Below are 12,902 nucleotides of genomic sequence, written 5' to 3' on the forward strand. Positions count from 1 at the left end.
TGTAGCCCACATGATGGCTTCAGCTTTGATTCAGCAGTGTTTGAGACACAGGAGAACAAGTTTATAAGCTTTAGCAGAGCCAAGTTGCAATGGTGCAAATTGGTGTAGGAGTCTTTTACGTGTCTTATTTCATTGACATCTAAAGTAAGTAAAAATGAAAAAAGATAGGAGAGGATTATAACAAAATACACATGCTAATATTGACTTACTAAATTCTGCTTAAAGTCTTGTAATCTCAAAGCTAATTTAATCCAATCACTTTTTAACTATACTGTCTTGCTCCAACTTCCAAATATAATGACTTTTTAATATAACTTGAACTGTTCTGTACCCAAAGTTGGATTTACTCATGTAGTTTGTTCAATCAGAACCAACATATTTTATAATTAAGCCTCACACCTGCACAGTCTCTATATTAAAGTATTAATAAGTCTATCTTAAGCTTTCACAGAATCATTTAGGATGGAAAAAACCTTGAAGAGTATCCAGTCCAACCTCTGACTGACTGATCACCACCCTATCAACTAAACCATAGAACTAAGTGCCATGTCCAGTCATTTCTTGAACACCTCCATAGACAAAAGCTGGCAGGGAGTTGCTGATCATGCTCACGGGCAGACTGGGTATCATTTAGAAGGTGGTGAACGTTTGTATTTTGCATCACCTGTTTCTCAGGTTTTGTTCATATCTCTCTCTCCTTTTTTATTATTTTTTTTAGCATTATTAGCATGTTTTATTTGTTTCAGTTATTAAATTATTCTTATCTCAACTCATGAGTTTTACTTTTTCTTTCTAATTCTCCTGCCCATCCCATTAAGGGGGTTGCCCAGGAGGTGGGGGACTGAATGAGCAGCTGTGTGATTCTACAGTGCCAGGAGCTCCCTTTAACATATACAGCCATGCAAAACTTTCTCCATGGGAAAACAATCTTGTGGTGCATGTAAGATAGTATATAATTCTACATCTGATAAATTGAGTGTCCTCTTTTTTTGCTTCAACTTAGTATTGGCCTCCATCCTAAGCTTAAAAGTCATTACTTTTTAGAAGTTAAAAATAACATAGATTTCTCCTTGTATTAAGCGTTTCTCAGGAGAGGAATTGTCTCCTTTTATCCTACTCCACTCTCAGTAAGCCAGTTAGCAATAGGTGAGATATAGTAGGTGAGCAAGCCGACCTGAGATTCATTGTATTTCCACCAGTGTGAACACCGTGCAAATCCTGATGCAGATTGGCCTCACTGATTTTTGCTGTTGACAAAGTGAGAGAAGATGCATGTCATAAGAGACCTGAGCTGCTCTGAGGAAGTTGAAATGCATTTGAGGGTGAGTTGAACCACTCTGCAAACTCCACTGGTGGAGTGAACAGTTCTAGGACCTGGATATATTGAATAGTTCTGGGATGACTATAGGGAGTGTTCAGAGAAAACACAATCAGCTATGTGTAGACACCTAACTCCAGGTGTCTTAATTTGAAGCAGTCACATCCACATCTAAAACTTTTTGTGGGCCGAAAAAAGGCAAATGCAAAGAGCAAGGATGAATTTATAAGAGAATAAGACTGCAGAGAATTTTCAGATCTTTTTCCTGAGAGCAACAGGGCGAATTTCTTGCTGTGTGAACCTTCTTTTCTCCTGAAGCCCAGTAGAAAAGCTGATGCAACAACAACAAACATTTGTCAGCTAAACAGATAATTAAGCTAATATAGCTCTTTCAATAGCAAGGAAGATATATCCAAACATAAACAAATCAACAGGAATTTTTGACATTTTTAAATCAACGAAATGCTGACTAAGAGGATGGAAAGACTGAGGGAACTGAAGCATTCCCCAACAGGCTAACACTAGTCCAAGGGGTCGCTATTGTAAATATGTTTGCATAAACTGACTATTTGCTTACAGATTAAGAAACTTAATGTGTTGTCCTTAGTAAGTTGAAGTTTGAACATTTCTACTGCCAAAATGGTTATACTTTATAAATATTTTTTTAAGTTGTCATTTTTAGATAACTTTCTCCTGCCTGATGGTCAAGGGCTTGCAGAAAGGCCTAATCTCAAAAGTCCTTCTTAATTGACAGTATTTTCTCACTGCCTCACCATCCAGTATAAAATGTTATGCACAGGAACTGCTGATGGTTAACCACAAGCTCTGCAAATTGGTGTAAACTTCCCGTTTTTCATCTCCATGGGCTACTTTACAGCGCAGGAATAGGATTTCTTTATGACAGCCAAAAAAGTCATGGGATGGTGTGGGAAATACTCATAAATGCAGTCAACCAGTTAAATACCAAACCAATTGTACATGCACTTTGTCAGATTTGAAAAAAAAAAAGTGTAAACATTTGTGTGTACTTTTGCACACTGATCATCGTGCCATACTATCACAACTCTTTAGCACTGACTCACTTCATCTATGTCCCTTCCAGCAGGAAGAGGGAATTGGAAAAAATATTTTAGAGAAATAAAACAAATAAGCACTGTAGAAATTGTATAGCAGGAGAAAAGTAGTCTTTAAAGGAGACAAAAGGAAGTCAGAAAGTTGAGTCAGAATAGAAACCAGGACTAATACTCTCTGTGGCACTAATCTTATTTTCAGGATATATTTTATAATTATGAAGGATTTGTGTTAAAAGAAAACCTTAAGGAAGGATAAAAAGCTATAATACTGGGAGGGAAGGAAAAGATTAACGTGCTCACCTCAAAGAAGAAAAAACCCAGTGTGCAAACACCTTTGTAGGTGTGTAAAAGTGTTCATTTAGTTTTAGCATAAAATATCTGAGTGTTTTTTCAATTTTTTTTTTAATGGGCTCTTTAGGGAACAGAACAAACAGTGTAATGGGGAGATTTATGACAAGTGTTACTACACTTGCAAATGCTTATTGATTAAACATGGAACTTGCAAATATACAACCAATCATCAGTCACAGAAATAAAAATTCAGTTACCTTGTACGATTTGCCCTGTACCCAGTCTACCTATATTATACACTGTATCCTTTCTCCATGATCTTGAAATATCAGTGTTTTTGTAATTGGAAATTAAAATTCAAAGCTAGGAAATGTCCTTATCATTGATGCGTCTATCATGCAAGATTGTTTTTCAGAAGAAAAAAATTAATAATGCAAGACCCCTGCTTTCCCTCAATACAAAAATCTGTCAACCTTTGCACAGATAAAACTCTGCTTTTAGGTGTTCACTGTTTTTAAGGATTTCACCTTAACAGAAATAGAAACAGTAATAGAAAAGAGAGATCAAGGTAATGTAATAAATAAAATTTACAAGGTTTTATTTATGCTTGCTAATACCATATTTCGATTTAAAATATTTAATGAGCTTGTGTTTATTTTAGTAACACAGTCTATGAATTTTTTTTAATGCTTGTGAATAATAAAATAATATATGTTGTAGAATGGTGGTTCCCAAACAGTGATCACCAGGTCACTACCAGTGACCAAGAGTTATGTCCCAAAACCATGTCTCCCCTTACAGTTTTATGGTTTAAAGGTTTATTGACAAGAATGTATTTGACCACTGAAAAATGTTCATGGTAGTTATGATTGAGAGATTTATAAAATATGATTTGGGATGATTTAATCACCCTACAGCCTTGTAATGTGTGTTGGAATTGTAACAAACACCCTGCTTTCAAGTTGTTTTCAAATCCCGGCCTTGATTTTTAAAATTTTTTTCTTCAAAAGAAGGACTTGAAGGTCTGAAATCTAAGAAATACATACTAGGAATTTCCTATCAAACTGTATGGATTGACCTTCATCAAAATATCAACATTTAATATTTTTTGTATGTCAAACAATCTAGCTGTCTCATCTAATTGGATCTTGTGTGGCAATTTGTTCAAGATACAGGTACAATAAAAATGAGACTTAGGAATGAAAAGGTTGCCAATATAAATTACAACATTATTGAATTCCAGTGCACCAAGCTGCTAAAATATCATAAAGTTACAGACTAATAAACTGAGAATGATATATAAGATCCCATAGATCTTAACTTTCAAAGAGGAAAAAAAAAAAGACAGAAAAGAGTTGCTGTATGTATATTCTTCATATAGTGTGTTTTTTCCAGAAACTGTGTGCATTACTTGACCTACTTGTTACCATTCAGAGAACATCACACTAAAAATATTAACTTATTTGTTTAACTTCTTTTTATACTTAGTTCTAGTTGAAACTGTTTACTTGTCTGCAGGGTTGGGGTGGTTTTTAGAGTTTCATCACGAAAACAAGTAAAAGACAGTCATAAGTGATATATGTGTTTACAATAATTGTTGGTATTATGCTATTGAAAGCAAAATATTCGCCTTGTGTACTTGGCAAATTATACATTTTCAGTGTTCTTTCCTTGATCTGCAAATGACAGAAAATCTGATGGTGTTATCCAAAAGCAAAAGTGATAAAACACTGGCTTCACTGGTGTATGTCACTGCTGAATGTTTAACATGGAGAATATAAAGAAATGAAAAAATCAGTGCTTCATCATGAGGTGGAGACCCATGAAGTTAAGAAAGGTGAAGTCTTGATGTTTGCACTGGGCAGAATGTATCAGTTAGGCCAGGAAACAGTGGAATACAAAAAAGCGGTCTGATGTGTTTTCTTGAAATGCTGCAGGATTAGACTGTAACGATATGAAATGCACAGGGAAATAAAGCCTCAGATCAATACCAAGCTGTATCACTTAATGGACCAATGCAAAAATATCTTCAGAGACCAAACCTAGGTACCTTGCTGAGCTCAGATAGAGAAAAAAAAACCAGCTTCCAGAAAATATGCTTTTTCTATCATCTTCTCAAAAAGCCTTTTCAGAAAGGTTTGTTATTTTAAGTAACTATTGCAGTAGAGTTTCTGATCCAGAAAAGGACTGAACCTTCAATACAAAAAATCGAGAATCTGGTGAGCACCCTTTTAAGACTTTCAGTGTTGAAGCCATACATTCACATCAGAAATTAGATTAAAGAGAGAAAAATAACTACCAGGAACTCCTGAAAGGAATTAGAAAATCTGTGCAGGGCTTGTACCAACCTGTAGAAATCAGTAATGCAAACAGAACAGTTCTCTGTGATTTTTCAACCTCACAGACTAGAGATGCTATTCAATACCTCACTGATGAGTAGGAGGAATTTCAGAGAACATCTGAAGGAGATTTGTGTCTCACCAGTTTTCTAATGAAAATGAATGAGTAACTTTCAAGTTTTCACAAACTTCTCTTGAGTCTCTGCCAGTTTTCAGAACACAGCACTATAGTAATTGCACTGAACACTGAGATTGATGTCAGGATTAAAGGTTATGAGCTATGAGGGCAGGCTGAGAGTTTAGATCCATAAGGTCTGAGAATGGAGCCTGTTGAAATGCTGCATTGAATGCTAACTTGAAGCTTTGGGAGGGGGACTTGTTTTTTTCCAGTATAACTGTGCTAATTGCACAAGTGGGTGTGAATAGCAATTACAGGAAAAGCAATTTAGGATAGGTACCAGAAATCACTTTTTCCATGCAGATAGTCTGTAGGTATGAACTGTTACAAGGATGGAGAAAAAATAGAATTGCTAAAAAAACCCAACTCACACACAAAACTGATGTCATACAGAACTGGACTATTGCTTATTCATTAGCCATGGATGTGGGGCCAATTGTTGTTCTAAGCCAAGTTGGCTCTATGTTGCTTTAGCAGTTCTAAGCAGAATTAAACCTGTTCTGACTAACTGGGGATTTATCCCACATGGGAGAAATTTCTGAGCAGTGTAAAGCTGTCATTGCAATAACCTGGCAAAGGAAATACTCATTGGAAATGTACTGGGGCAGGAAGGACTATGCTTGGAACATACCATGCTCCAGTCATCCCTGCCAATATAATTGCCTCTAAGGGGTTCTACCATCTGGTGCAAACTACAGAATGCCTGGGGCTATTTTAACTCATACTGGGATTTAACCTATGAGCAGGAGAGCACTTAAATGGCTTTAAGCCTGTTTTACCTTCTATTCTGCATTAAGCAGAGTATTTTTGTAATTATGAAGTCTACTTAAAATCCATTGAAGTTCAATTAGTTAATATGGACTAGATTCTGACATAGATGGGAAATAGATCTTGGAACTGAATGAACTTCTGTGGTCTTTGTTTTTCATGCAAATACTCTTAGTAAGAAGAAAAACAGGCAAATGTCAAATGCACAAGTAAAATGTTCTCAGAACAAGATTTTTTTTTTGCTGAATGTTTCCATTAAGTCAATTAAAAAGTTTGACTTGCTGAAACACATCCAAGAGTAATGACAGAAATACCTAAATAAATAGAAGGTGCACATATGCAATTCAATAGGAATGATGTATGGATACAGATCTGTCATCACTCCCTCACTACATAATTTTACCTATTCCACACCTGTGGAATGTGGTAGCAGTGAAATAGATAGCCAGATTTAATGTTACAGCTGTACATATCTGTGTCCTTTGGAACCTTTTTTAAAATTCATTTATTATTCTTCAATCAATGCTCTTGCAAGTCTCCTGTACTGTCAATTTATCATGACAGTATATTCCTATTCTGTTCTATGCAAAAAGAGTCACTGTGGACACTCAAGCACATCCTATTGAAAGTCAGACATCACCTAAAAATAATATAACTATAGTTCATAACCATAATAGCATTTGGTTTATTTCCAGCTATAAGCAAACCTTTATTCTTTTCCTGCTTTTAATGAAGAGATAAGTAGCCATGGAATGATATTAGCCGTGGCTATTTTCCTTTGGCTTATTATTACTTCTGAGGTGGATTTTTTTCTTATTTCAGCCATATCATGCTCCTGAGACATGGGGTTTGTGGTTTGTTTGGGGTTTTTTTTGTTTGTTGGTTTGGTTTTGTTTGTTTTGGTGGGGTTTTTTTGTGTTTGTTGGGATTTTTTGTTTTGGTTTTTTTCTGGGGATGGGTAAATCACATATTGGTTACTCCAAAACACTGTGGAGTAACCATCATCTTCATGATTTCTTGTGACTACCAGAGCTTGATTCACTTAATGCCCCTTGATGTTACTATGAACTGACCACTGCAGCTAAACTGTACAACCGCTCAAGAAATAGATACTTGGACAATGAATCATACTTTTCATAATGCCTTGGTACCACTGTTATCTCATAGCTGCAATCGGAATTTGTGTTGTTAATGATTATTAGTGTCATTGTGTTGCCAGTAGGCTCATTGATTAGAAGACAAAATCTGTATACATGCATTGTGGAGCTTATACAGGCACCATTCCAATCAGGATAGTTCAGAGATTTTTTACTCTTGCAGGAAACAGATCTTTAGAGCTGCTCATGTGACTCATACGTACAATCCCTTTGGCAAAAGTAGTTTTCTTAGTTTACTTGAAAGTATTGCAATTTTTTCTTATGCACAAGTTTCCACAAGAAGCAGTGACTATATATGAATGTGAAAAGAGTAAACTAACAGTGAATATATTGAGAAGAGGCTCAATTTTAACAAATGAAGCTTTTTCAGATGTTATAAAAAATCTAAAATAAAAATGAGACTTGCATACTACAGTGTAATTCATATTTTTAAACATTCATGTGTCCTCTCATGCCATTTTTATCATAACGGGAACATCTTTTATTAGAATAAATGAGCATAAAACTGCAGTTATTGGAAATATTTTTTTCCCAAGTCCAAGCCAATTTAAGAACAGAAACTATCTTAAATTAAGCAGAATAGGCAATAGATTGTGCCATTGGGAACTGTAAAAACATCAGGATTTAATTAAGACTAAAAAGTATTTTTACAGATTTTAGCAAGAATATAATAGAAGCTCAGAGGTGCAGATGCATTTTTTGAGCCTGAGCAATACCTGTGGTGCCAGTATCAAATTCTAGTAAGCAACAAAAATGTGTCAATGAGATACATAGGTATATTTATTGACCTCATCTGTTTATTGACTTACTACTCATGAAGTTTGATAAGGCAATCACTAGATTCATAAAAGCAATATTGAGCCTATAAAATCTGGACTTCCTCTCTAGAAAACAGATAAGGCAGGATAACTGTTTAGAATGGTGATCCACTCTTAAAATAACTGTAAAAAGGAGAAGGACAGAAGAAGAGACAAATAGCAATAAGAAAATGAGTATTAAATAAAAAATTAACATTGCTCTTCCAGCTGATAGGTTGCCAATTGACTGATAGTCATAGGTTTGTCCAGTAAACACTCATGAGTTGTTATGATCAGCTAAGGGTAGTGGTTGAAGGTTGTCTCCTCTTTTCACCCCATAGAAAAGGAAATTAAGAAATGGTCATTATAAATTCACATAGTGTACAAAGTGATATGTGCTTTTACGTTCAGACAAGTCATTAGCATTGTAAGACTATTGGCATGATATGTTGTAAAAACATTGCCAAAGTCAACAAACTGCATAGCGTGTCTGTCAAATACTAAATCACTTCTGCTCCCAGAAGTATTCCCAGGTTCTTATCCCATGAGTTCGTTTTGCATCATTGCCCATATATGATCCAGTAGCAGTTTGCTACATATTATTTTGGGCTGGTTGGGCTGCTAATACCTTCTTTCACAGGATTACTTTGCTTCCCATAAGCAGCATTTTATCATGATTTGCAATATTTAGAGGAATGAAAATACCTCTCAAATAATTTACAATCTAAATAGAACATAAAAATCAACATGATTACATTTATGAATGTTGAAACTTAATTGTCTTCTTTACATTATCACATAGAATGCCATTTTTAGATAGGGTTACTCCCAGCCCATTCACAGTTTCTCATACATTGTACCGTTGCCAAGCATTCACTGATGTACACATTCTGAGCAACTTTGTACACATTCTGAGCAACTTTGTGGAATTCAGAAGTAGTACTCTTAATGCACAATTCCAAATGAAAAAGATTAAATGATTTTAACTCACAGAAATGAATCCTAAGTAGGGCTAAACAAACAGCATGTTTGCTGATATTTATCAAAAACCATAGTTGGGTAGAACTGAAAGTGTTTTTTTTGCTATTATTTCAATTAATCTGATTTTTGAATTGCTGAATTTTGAGCTCTCCTATATGAAGGGAAATTTCATAAAACCAGTTTCAAATACACTTCTGGAAGATTTCACTTGAAATTGTTTTTTCATGATGTTATTTGTGGGGGGAAAAGCCCTCAGTTCAATGAACTGAAAATTAGTTTGTGAACATTTTCCTCTTATCAAACTTTCAGTTTTTCCCCACTGAAGTCTCTTTCAAATTTCATGCTAGTTTTTGATATTGTTTTATATTCTTTTCCCCAATACAAACTTTTTCTATTAATAGATATATTCTAGCTATTTGTGATTTCATTCTCCTCATTTTTTCTGCATTTAACAAAATCAAAGGAGGGATATCAATATAAACAATTACACAGGGTGTGCAAATGTTTTGTACTCTAGAAGTAGCACAGAGGTATTCAGACAACCATCCAAACATCTGTTGTCTTCTCATGGTTTTGTGCAGTGCAGAGATACTGGTTTCAGAGGGGACACTGTAGTAAGGTTAGTTAGCCTCTGCAAAACTGACTTAACAAACATGCTTTTAGTGAAGTTAATTTACTTAGAGGACCAGACATATATAAATATACTGCCTTCCTTCTACAGCCAGCTTGATCCTGGCTAATTGCAAGAACTCTGTACATACACAGGGTATTTCATCATGATGCTCAAAAGTGGCGAATCAGGATTTTTTTTCACTTCCATGTACATTAGGTTTCTTTCCCACATACACTTTTCATCTGCATCTCAGTACATTCATGTTGTTTTTAAAAAGTGATCAATCCCAAGACTGATTTTTTGGTCAAAAAGTACATTTTACAATGCAGCAGTCCTTTCTGCAGCACGAGAAACACTGTATATATCAGAAAACAGAACTCAGCTTAATCATCACCTGACTTTTGTTTTGTGGGATTTTATATAGAAAGAAAATGGATCGTTAAATTTATAAACTTTAAGGAGGAACTAAGACTCTCATTAATGAGTCCAGCATAAGTAATCTCACATCATGTGATGGTGCAGTATTAAAATTCAAGTTATTTGTGGCTAATTCCTTGCTTTCTCATGTTAAGAACTCAATATCATTGCAAATCTGAGCACTTTTTCTCCAAATGATTCAGTAAGATATACTTACTTTATTACACAACTGAAGTAATTTAACTTTGCGCAACACATACATGGTACAATTAGGCAATGTCATGTATTATTTCCACTTATGTATTAATTCATCATCAGCTTCAAGTTTTCTTAAGGAATCACCACAAGAAGTTTTTAAGTCCCTTCTCAAATCTTCTGTGTCTGTAATCCCATAATAATTTCTCTTGGCACCATAGTAAAAATAGCAAGTTTCATATTAATATGTTTTATGGCAATGTTATCTGCCTGTTCAACTAAGCAGTCTGCTATTTTTGTAGGGATCCTTCTGGGGAATGGTATTTATGGGATTGAAAGGGTTCTCCCTTATGACTGCATCATAAGCACAGGTTAGAAGAGATCACACAGCCCCTGTGCACTTCTGAAACATGCTTAAACCCTTAGTTGTCCCAAGTACAGTTTTCCTTTGTCCTTTTATAGATTTTCCCCCAAACACAGAATGTTGCACTACCTGTTCTTACCAAATCACACCTGCAGCTATCATCTTGTCTCATTTTCAAAAATCCCTTGTCTGTTAGTGAATAGCTATCTTATTTTACCTTATCTATCACATAATACTAAAGCTGGCAAAACTGTTTGTTCAGGTGTCTTTCTGTCACTGAGCAAAGACCAGTTAAAGGGATCAGGAAAATTCTACTATAATTCCATGATGCTGCTGAACACAATGTGTTTACTATACTGACAAACGGTCAGTGTGTTCATCCAAGTGAATGCAAGATTTGTTTGACTAGCTTCTCTTTCCTTTGCTTACTTTAACCTAAATATTTAATGTTCTGGGATTTGTAGATATGGGGCTCAGTGCCAAGTTTAGCAATGCCAAAACTGTGGATAAGAATTATTACAAAGCCATGGAGAGCTCTGTATATAAAACAATGTCAGGATCAGTTGCAGCAATCAATGGATTTTTTTCTCTTTTTGCTTCAGAACTCATTCTGGCATCTGCTCTATCCTCTAACAGAGGACAGTTTTTTGAAGATGATTGCTATACGTTCATTGTTATTTGAAAATCTATATTGCTGCACACATTTGCATGTTTACATGCAATTGTTTTACACTACTATCATTCTGCTTTCTCCAATTTGCTTATTTTAAATTACAAAAACTACTAGCATTCAATGTTGTTGCTAAAAACCTGTAAATGTAAACATGCATCTCAACCAATTTTTAAAAAACACCTCATTCTGACTCATAAAACTAATATGTTCCTATGGGATATTATAGGCTTGCACATGAAAATTGTAGAGACACTTGTCCAGGAATCATAGAAAGGAAGAAAACTCTGTCTTGCTTTCATCTCCTCATTTGCCATTTCCACAATCTTCCCTGTGCTTTTTCATCTTCACAATTCACAGAGAAAGATGATGTAATACTTACCTGGCTTTGAAAGTGCTAATAGTTAACTAGATTTTTGTGCAACATGGACTCCTAATGCAACTTTTACTTTCAGAAAATCTCTGAAAAGAAGAATCAAACTGTAACAGTAGAACTTAGGAGGAAATGGAAACTCTGGACTAAAATTACCCTTCCCCAGCAAGATTTATAAGACAAAATATAAGTAATACATGTGCAAATATTAGTTATCTAAATGGCTTCATGTTCTGTGTTATATAATTAGATATTCCTATCTCCTCATTCTTGAGTCTGGTGAAAATCTGAGAAGCGGTGAATACAGAAAGGCACTGTGGAAAGCTATACTAGGAAATGACCTCCGACTGAATCATTCTGGATTTTGAAATTTCTCCAAAACATGGATATGTGTATGCACCATTTCTGGCACTTAATCTCATTCCTACAGGAGAAAGAACACAAGTCCTACTGAACTCAAAAAAAAATTTTATATTGTAAAAACTTCTTTTGCTTCCATTTCTGCTTTGGAAATATTCTAATAAGGATGCCATGATTCAGGCTATGTATAATTTTATTATTATACAGGGCAAAAAACAAACACTCATTTCCTATTTAAAAGATGTATCCAGTTATTGTGCAAGAAAAATAGGGAGGATTTTTGTTTTCTTTATTTCTTAGGTACTTATAATCCTCGACTTTCATATGAGGAAAACTGTTAGTCTGTCAAGAGTATTAAAGTCATCATGACTGTATTGTAGAAGATATGAATAGAAAAGGCCTTGTCCCAGCCTAGCTCCTTCCATTTACAAATTTTTTTTTTATTATATTTGCAAAAGAAATGTAGGTAATGCAATGATATCTGAATGCATTGACAAATGCAATACTGATGAACCTTTTTAAATTTTAGCAATTTTTTAGTCAAACATTATAACAAAATCACAGATATTAGACTAATAAAACTCTTTCAATGTCTTGACTTTGTGGAATTTTCTATTCTTTTTACAGATGTTGTCATAGAAATGAAAAAAGAAAACATCTGAATCTCAGATATTGGGTAACTTCCAGATAACAATGTGCAATTCTGACCTCATTAATATTTGGAATTTTTGTCAAGTATGCATGCCATATGCCTACATCTCCAGCATCCCACTTCAATGGAAACAAAAAACCCATCAAATTACCACTGGAAACAGTAAGTGATCAGTATGACATGGCTTTTGTGGTACCATGTTCCACAAGGCACCTGACTACATGATTATGCACATTCTCCAATTCCTTAAGATCTCCGTTCACTGTCTAAGAAAACAGAAAATTGTTGAAGTAATTCCAGCAGTACACAAGTATTCATTACTGTAAAAAACTAGAAAGTTTATCAAGTTTAGTCCT

At 34.8% G+C, this 12,902-nt stretch overlaps 1 long non-coding RNA gene across 1 annotated transcript; it reads left to right on the forward strand.

Annotated features, from left to right (window-relative positions):
• Window positions 1-291: 291 nt before the first annotated feature.
• LOC113964377 lies at window positions 292-12,702 on the forward strand. The gene is made up of 3 exons (XR_003533174.1): window positions 292-640; window positions 1,200-1,322; window positions 12,522-12,702. It is a non-coding gene; the product is annotated as an uncharacterized LOC113964377 (long non-coding RNA).
• The last annotated feature ends 200 nt before the right edge of the window (window positions 12,703-12,902 follow it).

Source organism: Neopelma chrysocephalum, unplaced genomic scaffold (genome assembly GCF_003984885.1).
Source record: "Neopelma chrysocephalum unplaced genomic scaffold, ASM398488v2 Primary Assembly neopelma1_42, whole genome shotgun sequence".
Taxonomy (NCBI): domain Eukaryota; kingdom Metazoa; phylum Chordata; class Aves; order Passeriformes; family Pipridae; genus Neopelma; species Neopelma chrysocephalum.